The sequence below is a fragment of the Oryx dammah genome, unplaced genomic scaffold (assembly GCF_014754425.2).
Source record: "Oryx dammah isolate SB20612 unplaced genomic scaffold, SCBI_Odam_1.1 HiC_scaffold_14, whole genome shotgun sequence".
NCBI lineage: Eukaryota > Metazoa > Chordata > Mammalia > Artiodactyla > Bovidae > Oryx > Oryx dammah.
Window position 1 is genome coordinate 41,150,600 of NW_024070198.1, and position 11,442 is coordinate 41,162,041.

Here is an 11,442-nt window from a genome sequence, read left to right on the forward strand (position 1 = left end):
GAAGCAGTGATAACTTGAGAGGCTGTTTGGTGAGAATGACTGCAGAACAGGAAAGCTCTCAAGGGTTCACAGCCATCGCCCCCCCCCCCCCCCCCCCGCCCTGCCCCCCGCCAAGAAGGTCGTAAGTGATGTGGGCAGTAAGAGAGAGCCTGGGGCATACCTGCCTAGCATTCGTTTACAGATAGTCTAGGCATCAACTCCCAGATGTCTGGGCCTTTTCTGTTGTGCTGTCTTCTGAAGAGTCATCAGCTCTGAAATGATACCCAGGGTAAGCAGTGTGCTCCATCGTCGAAGGCCTGGCCCTGATGCTGAGCATAAAGAACACAGCCTAAAACCCCCAGAAGAGAAGATCAGTAAAACACTTAACATTGTGACTTCAAATTGCTTCAAAATCCTGACAGTTGAAAATCTTCAACATTGCTTAAAATATTTTATCAAAGTATAGTTGATTTACAATGGTGTGTTAATTTCTGCTGTACAAAGTGATTCAGTTATACACATATATACATTCTTTATTTTTAATTAATTAATTTTAATTGGAGGCTAATTACCTTACGTGGTGGTTTTCACAATATAGTATTGTAAAGTAAAATAAAAATAAATAAATAATGGAAAAAAAAAAGAATCCTCAGTGTTTTTAGCTGTTACCTGGTTTATCATCCTTGTCCTTCCCCTTGTAAATTAACTGCACCGACATTTAATGACTGAAACTGAGAAAGGGGGAGAGGGTAGGAAAGAGTCCAAGCTGCTCTCCTGTATTAATGAAAGGAGATCAACGTGAGCAGGAGTTTCAAAAGAGTCTCTCAAGACAGGGCAGTGAATGAGGGGCTTGCCAAACCAGTTTCTTCTTTACAAAAACATTTTTTTAATGTGGACCATTTAAAAAGTCTTTATTGATTTGTTACAATATTGCTTCTTCTTCTTTTTTTAATGTGTTGATATTGTGGCCGTGAGCCATGGGATCTTAGCTGCCTGACCAGGAATCAGATCTGCACCCCTGCACTGGGGGAGCAAAGTCCCGACCACTCTACCACCAGGGAAACCCCAGTTTCTACTTTTCACCTTGGTTGCACACCCGCTCCTGTGACCTTTTATCTAGCACTGTTTTCTGGGCCCTGCGCTATGCTGAAAGGCTTAACAGCCACCATCCCAGGGAATTCTGATGGCGCCCCTTTGTCAACTTTGCAGCCCCTCTTTTTAGGGGAGGAAATTGAAGCTCAGAGGGACAGCCATACTCCTTCAATGACACACTAAAGAGAGTGTGTCAAAGAGAGAGTCAAAATCAGGCTGTCTGCCTCTTGAACCTGGGCACGGGCTCCCACCACAGTAGCCAGTGCTTCCTTCTGTCCTGGCAGCTTAGTTGGTCTGGAACCCCAAGCCCAGGCCCTTTTGTGGATTCGGGTGGAGCGAGGGGTAGACGTCTGTCACATAATTTTCTCATCAGTAAAAATTACTTTACGCTGAAAATCCACAAAGAGTGAAAACAAAAGCGTCTAGAAAGGAAAATTCTGTCTACACAAAAGCATGCACATGGAGGTTCTAACAGCTTCATTCATAATCACCAAGGCTTAGAAGCAAGCAATGTATCCTTCGGTAGTTGAATGGTTAAATAAACTGTGGCGATACATCCAGACAACGGAATATGACCTGATGCTAAAAAAATGAGCTGTCAAACCATGAAAAGATATGGAGGAACTTTAAATGCTTGTTACTAAGTGAAAGAAGCCAATTTGTAAAGGCTACCTACTGTATGATTACAACCATATGGCATTTTGGGAAGGGCAAAACTGTGGAGACAGTAAAAAAAAAAAAAAAAAAAAGTCGGTGGCTTCCAGGAGTTAAAAGGGAGAGGGATGAATGGGTGAAGCACAGAGGATTTTTCGGGCAATGAAACTATTCTGAACTCTACTTTCTGCTCGGTTTTGCTGTGAACCTAAAACTGCCTTCAAAAATAGCCCATTAATTAAAGTTTAAAAACAAACACCTGAACAACATGAACTCACAATCAAGCCCTTGAGCCAAAGGAAGCAACTATCCGACCCAGAAAATGACCACGGGTTCCGCTCACCCACACTGGCCTCCAGCATCGCCCCTTTCTGCTTCCTTCGGCTCAAAACCGCAGGTTCAAGACAGGTGTTCCGGGCGAAGGTGAGAGGCGGGTGTCTTTTAGGGCCTCCCGAGGACGAGATGCTCCAGCAGGCTCAAACCTGCAGGGTTCATCCTGAAAGAAAATGGAAGCCCCAGTCCCATCAGCTGGGAGTGTGGTTGCTAGCCCCCACGTGGCCCTCATGTAGCTCCAAGCCAGGTTCCTTGCAGCCTCCTCTGCCACTTGCTTCCCAATGCGTCCTTTGTCTGGGACAGAAGCACACATTCTGATGGAAGAAAATCTGTTCTTGACTAATGAGGTGGGGCTGGGGGTGGTGTGGAGCGCTATGCCTTGGGCAGGGCAGAGTGGGGCGGGCGCTGTGAAGTGCTCCACGTCTGTGTGCGTTTCTATGCCCTGGGAGCACACCCCTCTCCTGCGACAGTCACCTATCCTTGTGACAAGATCCCTCAGAGCCCAAGTAGGATGGAGGAGGCTTCTGAGGACCAGAGCTGCCTCTGTTCCGTGAAGCCACCGTCTTCTCCTTCCTGGACTCTTAGGCGGTGCCTTTTTGCCTCTGGCATTGGGGCCTCTGGCCCCAGGGGCCCCTGTCTGGCTAACATGCCCCTTCCTTCCATGAATGCCCTGCTGAGCCCACTTAGGGGTGTGAGGCTACTAGGTCTGGGACCTCCTGGTTCCTTCTCACACGGGGCCTCTCCTCTCCTCCCAGTTCATTTTATAACCTCCACTATCTGTGAAGCAGGCATTTGGCATCTGAACTCCAGAACCCCTGAACAGTTTATTACTGGGCTGGGAGAGGAGGGAAAATCTCATTCAACTTTGTGGCTTGAGTGACAGCATAGATGTGTCCACTAGAGGGTGAACTGACCTCATGAAAGTCCAGGGAGATGTCAGAGGACCTGCCGGGGGGAGCAGGAGGACCAGCTGGCCAGCCTGCGGGCAGGAATGGGCAGCTTCCTCCAGCCATGATGGTGGGCAGCACCACCAAGCCCAGGGGGTGCAGCTCGGAGCTCCCTGCCTCTCCCGGTTCCCTTCTGGGCTCTGGCCACAGCAGCCCCCATCTCCTCTGTGCACACACACCCTGATCTCATGTACTTGTCTGCTTGTTTTCTGCTTCTTTCTCCTCCTAACATACAAGCCTCCTGACAGCAGGGATCTCACACACGGCCTCTCCATCGGGGCAAGGAGGAGTCGGCGAATGGCTGAGGAATGCTGAAGAAATGAGAGGCTGAAGAGAAATGTCTGGCACGCTATCCGGTGTTTGCAGCACCCGTCTTGGCTGACAGGAAGCATCCTGCAGCCCCTGGCTTCCTGTTCTTTGAAACCTGGGACTACTAGACCCAGGGGCGGGGGAGCACCACGAGGAGCACCTCTCTGATCTTTCGTTTGCGTAGCTGGTTTCCTTGCCTGCCATAGCCGTCTCCTCTGGTCAGAGTTCTCTTTTCCTGTGAAGCATTGCTCCCGTTCTTGATGATCAGCAGGACTTAGTTTCCCCCATGGCACTGGGCTGCGATCTGGGGTTGCCCCCTGTGTATCTGTCCACAGGGGCACGCCTGTCTGAGGAGCCCCTCCACTGTGGATCCCTGACCCGCCAGACCCACCCTTGAGCTGAGCTAGGGAACCTGCATGCTAACCAGTCCTGTAGCTGAGAACCCCTGCCCAGGAGATCAGATCTGTTCCATGCCGTACTGGGCTCTCCTCCTCCCAGCAAGAAATTCTGGGAACTGAGATGGAAGGCAGGCATCTCCAGGGTGGTGAGTTGTCAGGCTGAGAACATTTGATTTACAGCTTCTGCCCTCCTCTGTTCCACACCCCCCGGGGCCTCCTGGCCTCTCCCATCACTGATGTTTTCTCAGGCTCTGATGTGACCCACTCACTCTTTGCAGGGATGCTGAGCAAGTCAACCTCCTGACCTCTGGAATCTTCCCTGTTCTTAAAGGTTGAGGTTGCTGGAGTTCCAGACAATGAAGCGGGGGACGGGGGGTACACAGTGGGGCCATTGGGCAGGATGGTTCCAGGCCAGTGTGAGGCAGAGGAGACAGCTGAGCAGAACTGGGTCGGAATCCACATGGTGCCAGGGGCTCAGCCTGGAACACGCATTTCAGGCTGCATCCAGGTGATCTGGAGAGTTATTTCGTCTCTTGGGGCCTCAGTCTGTTCCTGTCTCTGTCTCTCAGGAGAGCAAACACCCACCTTCCATCTAACCAGGTTGAACAATTGCTCCCATTTTGCTAGATTCGCTTTTTTATAAATACCAAGGGAACGCTGTACAAATACCTCTGAACTTCCCTTTGACTACCTTTGCCCAATCCCAATCCTTCCTGCCTCCTCACCCCTAGAGGCAACTGTTGTTATTAATTTGATGTGTCGCTTTTTCAGACATTTATATATTGCGTGTATATTTATGGGCAACATGTACTGTTTTATGCCAGCTTTTAAGAGTTTCATTCACGAAGTCATAGTGGGTCTTTTTCTGTAGTTTTGTTTTTATGCAGCTCTGTTTTCTGAGGTGCATCCTGTTGTGATATATCTGTACCTGTCTGCCTATCTCACCATCATGGGACTCTATCATCTGAATATGCCAGGGTGAGCTGTTCTGTTTCCTGACTGGTGGACCCTTATGGTGATGAGGTCCAGGGTCTTGATCTGTGAAGTGGGAGTCCTCAAACCTTTCTCATACACTGCGGAGCCTACATGAGGGGCCACAGGGGAAGACACCTCCCTTGGCCCTTCTTAAGACCTACAAGGAGTGGTTTTCCAGCTCCCTAGATGAGTCCTGTTGCAGGACACACTGTGTCCAGCATCTTCCCCAGGGGCCAAGGATGGCAGCCCTTCTGATTGGCTCCATAAAAGGAGGGCTTGTGACCCAGTGAACAGGGTCAGCCCTGGGGGTATCACTCAAAGATTGGAAGCAATTTTAGGACTCCTCTAACCCAATTTCCCACACAAGTTAGCACCATAGGCTATCCTTTCCTTCCAATCTCTAAAAAGCAGCTCTTCTTATATTGGGTCCAAAAAAATCTGTAATCTGGTAAATTTTACCTTTTTGCCCCAATTCTGCCTGCGGGGGTCATACAGGTCATCCAACCCCCAGCACGTTGCACACTCAAGGGCAGCAGCTACGTCCATCCTTCCTTCTGTCTTTCATTTCCTAGATTGTGTGCCTAGTCGCTCAGTCGTGTCCAGCTCTTTGTGACACCATGGCCTATAGCCCGCCAGGCTCCTCTGTCCATGGGGATTCTCTAGGTAAGAATACTGGAGTGGGTTGCCATGCCCTCCTCCAGGGGATATTCCCAACTCAGGGATCAAACCCAGGTCTCCCACATTGCAGGCAGATTCTTTACCATCCGAGCCTCCAGAGAAGCCCAAGAATACTGGAGTGGGTAGCCTATCCCTTCTCCAGGGGATCTTCCTGACCCAGGAATCAAGCCCAGGTCTCCAGCATTGCAGGCAGATTCTTTACCACATGAGCTACCAGGGAAGCCCCATTCTCTAGGCTAAGTGAAGTGAAGAGAAGTGAAAGTCACTTAGTCATGTCTGACTCTTTGCGACCCTGTGGCCTATACAGTCCATGGAATTCTCTAGGCCAGAATTCTGGAGTGGGTAGCAGCCTTTCCCTTCTCCAGCAGATCTTCCCAACCCAGGAATTGAACCGGGGTCTCCTGCATTGCAGGCGGATTCTTTACCAACTGAGTTATCAGGGAAGCCCCGATAGCTGGGCTAACCAGACACAATTTAAGAAGGAGATGCAGCCTCCCACCCCTTTACCACCCCACTCATCCTCTGAATATGTTTGTTTCCAGTTTTAGATGAGAGATTCCTGGAGAGCTGAGTTTCTGTTGAAATGTTTGGGACTGCAGCAAATGCCAGGAGTGAGTATGGGTTACCCTCTGTGGATGCTGTTTGCCTTAAGTATTAACAACTTTGCACTGAGCATCTATTGATTTTTCTGTTCAGCATCCTCTCTCCACTCGCCACTTTTCTCAGGATTACCTCTTCACCCAACTCACGTGGAAAGTGGAATGGGCGTCCAGGCTGCCTTTTCTAAGAGCCATTTCCTGCGTCCTGGCACAGTGAGGGCATCAGGGCCCTGGAACCTCTGAGAGTGGTTAGGGCTTCCACATCCCTCCTTTCCAAGTCCCCTGATGTTCATTGCTGAGGACACCCATGCTTTATTGTAGGCAGTTGACTCAGACTTATGTAAATGGCTGTGCAAATGCAGTGTCAAGCTCTGCTTTCTGATCTGTTGGCCTCTTAGGTTGGAACCAAGAGATTCTGGATTAAGGCTGTGGGTCACTTTAACGGAGCAGATTCAAATTGGAGAGCTGCTGGAAGCCAGGGGTTGCCTTGATAAGCAGAGGAAATCCAAGGAGAGAGAGGGGAAGACAATGAAACAAGAGGCGAGTGGGAGAGCTCTGGCAGAGCAGAGACGAGGGAAGGAGAGTCCTAAGCAGTCCGAGCCCCTGCTTTCCAGCCCCTCCTGGACCTTGGAGACCATGAGACACCCCAGATGTATGATGAATCTCCCTTTGTGTGTGAGTTGTGCCCAGTCACTTTCTATTTCTTGCAACCGCAAGACTTGATTCATGCAGGCTGGAAGCCAAGCTGATTCCACAGCCGGAAATGGCCATGTGACCCACTCTCAATCACATCTGTTCACTCTTCCCCTCTCGCTGTGGCTTCTATCCCAGAGTTTTTGAATGTCCACTGTTGCACTGTGTTTTTATTTTAAGCCGCCCCTATCGCCTTGGAAGTCGGTAGGGGAGGACCCTGGAACCAGTGAAACACAGGAGCAGAGGGGAAGCTCCCTGTTAAAAAGCTCAATCTGGACATTGTTAGGGACCCCATTCCACCACTGCATCGGATCCAGAGAGAAGAAACTCGGCTCCCAGATGGGAAACATCTGTCCTTGTAACTGGCTTACAGTTTCTGAGGCCAGGAGGACCGAGCAGCCCAGGGCATCAGGAGCTGTGCTGAAGTCTGGGTCAGGCCAGGGTCAGCACCCACATTAGCCACACCCAGCTGCTGGACGAACTGAGTAATCTGAGAAGGAAGTTCGCTCTCCTCCCTGCCTCACCTCTGGTCACGCCATGCGTCAGCTTGGAGGCTTTTGGGTTTAGGCTGTGCCAAGGAGTGGCTCTGCATGGGGGAAGGTGGGGCACCTTGGTTTTGGTCCAAGCTTGGCCACTCATTAGCTAGGTGAGCTTGGCCAAGGGAATCTTTAATTCTCTGTGTGTGCATGCGTGTGTGTGTATGCACGTGTGTGTGCTATCTCATGGAGTTTTAAGAGGAGGAAATTTTAAAAACTGGATCAGGGAGTTTTTGCCAGGTTATAATAATAATCATGAAAATGACCATTTGCTGAAGATAGAAGGATGTTGATTCTCAGTGTTGGTGAAGATGTGGACAAAAGGGAATCTTCATGCACTACTGATGGGAATATAAATTGGTACAGCCACGGTAGAAAGCAGTATGGAGGTTTCTCAAAAAAAAATGGCAAGTATAAAAATACCATATGACCCAACAATTCCATTCCTGGATATTTATTAAAAGCAACAACAACAACAACCCAAAAAGCACTCATTCAAAAAGATACGCACACCTCAGTGTTCATAGCAGCTTTATTTATAATTGCCAAGATATGGAAGCAACCTAAGTGTCCATCGACAGACGAATGGGTAAAGAAGCTGTGATATGCATACACAATGGAATACTACTCAGCCAAGAAAAAAAGAATGAAATTTTGCCACTTGCAACCACATGGACGGACTTGGAGGGCACGGTGCTAGGTGAAATAAGTCAGACAAAGAAAGACAAATACTGTATGATATTACTTATCTGTGGAATCTAAAAAAGAAAACAAATTAGTGAATGTAACAAAAAGAAACAGACTCACAGATATAGAAAACAAATCAGTGGTTGCCAGTGGGGAGTGGGGAGAAGGGACAATACAGGTGTAGGAGTTTAAGAGGTACAAACTACCACATATAAAATACACGAGCTGCAAGGATATCTACAACACAAGGAATGTAGCCAGTCTTTTATAACAACTATAAACAGAGTATAACCTTTTTAAAAATTGCAACTCACTGTATTGGGCTTCCCTAGTGAGTCAGTTGGAGAAGGCGATGGCACCCCACTCCAGTACTCTTGCCTGGAGAATCCCATGGATGGAGGAGCCTGGTGGGCTACAGTCCATGGGGTCTCGAAGAGTCAGACACGACTGAGAGACTTCACTTTCCCTTTTCACTTTCATGCATTGGAGAAGGAAATGGCAACCCACTCCAGTGTTCTTGCCTGGAGAATCCCAGGGACCGGGGAGCCTGGTGGGCTGCCGTCTATGGGGTCGCACAGAGTCGGACACGACTGAAGAGACTTAGCAGTAGCAGCAGTGAGTCAGTGGAGAAGAATCTGCCTGCAATGCAGGAGATGTGGGTTTGATCCCTGGGTCGGGAAGCTCCCCTGGAGAAGAGAATGGCAAACCACTCCAGTATTCTTGCCTGGAGAATTCCATGGACAGAGGAGCCTGGAGGGCTACAGTCCATGGGGGTCACAAAGAGTCAGAGATGACCGAATGATTCACTCTCTCATATAGTACACCTGTAGCTTATATAATATTTTATATCAGCTGTACTTCAATTAAAAAAAGAAAAAGAAATGTGTTGACTCTTGTATTTGGTCCATATGACACCCTGCAGTGTAGATGTCATCGGCCCTATTTCAGAGGTGAGCAAAGTGAGGTTTTTCTCATTAACCCAGATGCTCAGCTAATAACAGCAGGAGGTTTACTCCTGGCCTCTTCCTGAGACACTCGATCCTTTCTTCCAGGAGGCACGCTTCATGCTGGAAGGCAGCATGATGCTGGCTCACAGGGTTGTGTACCCACACTTCATGGCCACTCAGAGCCAGTGTGGTTTTACAGCTTGGACGAGAAAAGGAGACACGGCTGTTTGAATCCAGTGCTGTCTGCAGCTGCCATACAGCCCTAGGAATGGCCTGGCTCACACCACACCCTACAGTTCTTTGTTTGGGGGAAAACTTTGGAGGCCTTTGGGATTGAAAAGGTGAAAGCTCCAACTCGGGGGAAATTCCTGATCCAGGGGGAGAGAAAGGAAAAAGGAGGAGACGGCTGCTTTGTCAAAGAAGACAAGAGCAAATTGGGTCTTTCCCGGGCAGCCCTGAGACAGAGGTTAACAAGCCCAGAAAAAGCAAGGGCAGAGGACAAAGAGATACAGACTTTGGCAGGAAGTTGGTGAGAAATTTCTTGAAGATGCAGAAAGATGAGGGAGGTGTTTCCAACGGAAGCGCTTGCTCTTCTGTAAACCCCCTTCAGTGTCCCCAAACTTAGCTAAACTTTTGCTGATGAAAACTTATGTTAATGCTTGGCAGAGAGGAGCAAAGGACTATGGGCACCTCCAGAAACTAGAAACTTTGCCAACAATGGTCTGTATAGCCAAAGCTATGTTTGTTTTTTTTTTTTTCCCAGTAGTCATGTACATTTGTGAGAGTTGGACCATAAAGAAGGCTGAGTGCCAAAGAATTGATACTGTCAAATTGTGGTGCTGGAGAAGACTCTTGAGTCCCTTGGGCTGCAAGGAGATCAAACCAGTCAATCCTAAAGGAAATCAACCCTGAATATTAATTGAAGGACTGCTAAAGCAATACTTTGGCTACCTGATGTGAAGAGCTGACTCATTGGAAAAGACCCTGATGCTGGGAAAGATTGAAGGCAGGAGGAGAAGAGGGTGACAGAGGATGAGATAGTTGGATGGCATCGTCCACTCAATGGACATGAGTTTGAGTAGACTCCGGGAGATAGTGAAGGACAGGGAAGCCTGGAGAGCAGCAGTCCATGGGATCGCAAAGAACCAGATACAACTTAGCGACTAAACAATAAGAAACTAGAAAAGGAAAGGAAAGGGTTTGTCCTAGAGCCTCTAGAAGGAATGCAGCCCGGCTAAGACCTTGATTTTAGCCTCATAAGACCCATATTGTACTTTTGCCCTCCAGAACCATAAGGTAATAAATTTGTATTGTTTTGAACTACCAAGTTTTCGGTAGTCTGTTACATCAGCAATGAGAAAATGTTTCCCCCTGCACCTGTGTCTATGCCCCCATCCAGGATATGAGTTTCTGAAGCCTGGACCAGCTTAATTCAGTAGCTATATTTTGAGCACTTTCCCCATCTCTGAGCGCTCACCCGAGATGAATAAAACATCTCTCTGCCCTCAAGAAAAGCACATCTAAAATCTTTGTACTTTTAGAGATCCCAGCTCCGAACCTGGCAAAAAAGAGAGGAGTAGGAATTAGCTCGTGACTGAGGGCCCCATCACACAAGGAAAGCACATTGACAATGAAGCAACTTTGGTTAGCAAAATTAAAATAGGTGTTCTCAGGACTTCCCTCGGGGCGCAGTGGGTGAGAGCTTGCCAATGCAGGGTACACGGGTTCCATCCCTGGTCCAGGAAGAATCCACACCCCGAGGGGCGACTAAGCCCGTGAGCCACAGCTACTGAGCGGATGTTCTAGAGCTCGTGAGTTGCAACTTCTGAGCTCTCCTGCTGCAGGTACCGAAGCCCTTGTGTCCTAGAGCCTGTGCTCGGCAGCAGGAGAGGCTGCTGCAGTGGAGTCTGTGCTCCACAACAAGAACAGCCCCCACTTGCCATGCGCAGCAATCAAGACCCAACGCAGCCAAACTAAGTAAATACAATTTAAAATAAAATAGACGTTCTCCATTTTTTAAATGAACGGCAGTGAAGACAAACGTTTCTTTAAGCTTAAAGAACAGGAACAAGAAGAAGGGGAGGCTCTGGAGCCTAGGGGTCATGAACGAGGGGAAGACTTGGTGAGAGGCAGGAGGGAGGGATAAGGTGAAGACAGTGAGGCCACGGCTCTGAGAGTTTCTAGGAAACTGCTCTGAGCCTACCTGCCTCTGTGATTCACAATCACTTTTCCCTGCCTTTGCACCGCCAACTGAACAAATTAGCCACCTTCCCAGAAGTTAAAATGGCCTTTATCCTTAGACCTCAGCCTTCGCCTCTGAAAAGAATAGTGAGGAATAAGGACCAGGAACTATTCACATTACTGTTCTTTACACTGGAGTGCAGGTCAGTCCCAGGGCATTGCTGATGGGTATCCTGCCAGGGGTGGGGAGGGGCCCTTTAATGTGCAGTCTCAAAGGTCACCTGTATCAGAATCGCCTGAGCAACCATTAAGATTACCAACCCCTTCCCAGACCTCTTGATTCCGATGGTACCTAAGATTTGAGAATAGTGTGCCTTTTCGGTTTATTGGACAGAAAATTTTCAAAATAGTAACAATTTTAGCAGTTTTATGAA

The 11,442-nt window shown here is 48.5% G+C and overlaps 1 long non-coding RNA gene across 1 annotated transcript; it reads right to left on the reverse strand.

The window, feature by feature from the left end:
* Positions 1-108: 108 nt before the first annotated feature.
* On the reverse strand, positions 109-7,128 carry LOC120873885. Its single transcript, XR_005723554.1, has 3 exons — positions 7,029-7,128; positions 2,069-2,221; positions 109-308 (listed from the first exon to the last, which is right to left on the reverse strand). It is a non-coding gene; the product is annotated as an uncharacterized LOC120873885 (long non-coding RNA).
* Between the last annotated feature and the right edge of the window lie 4,314 nt (positions 7,129-11,442).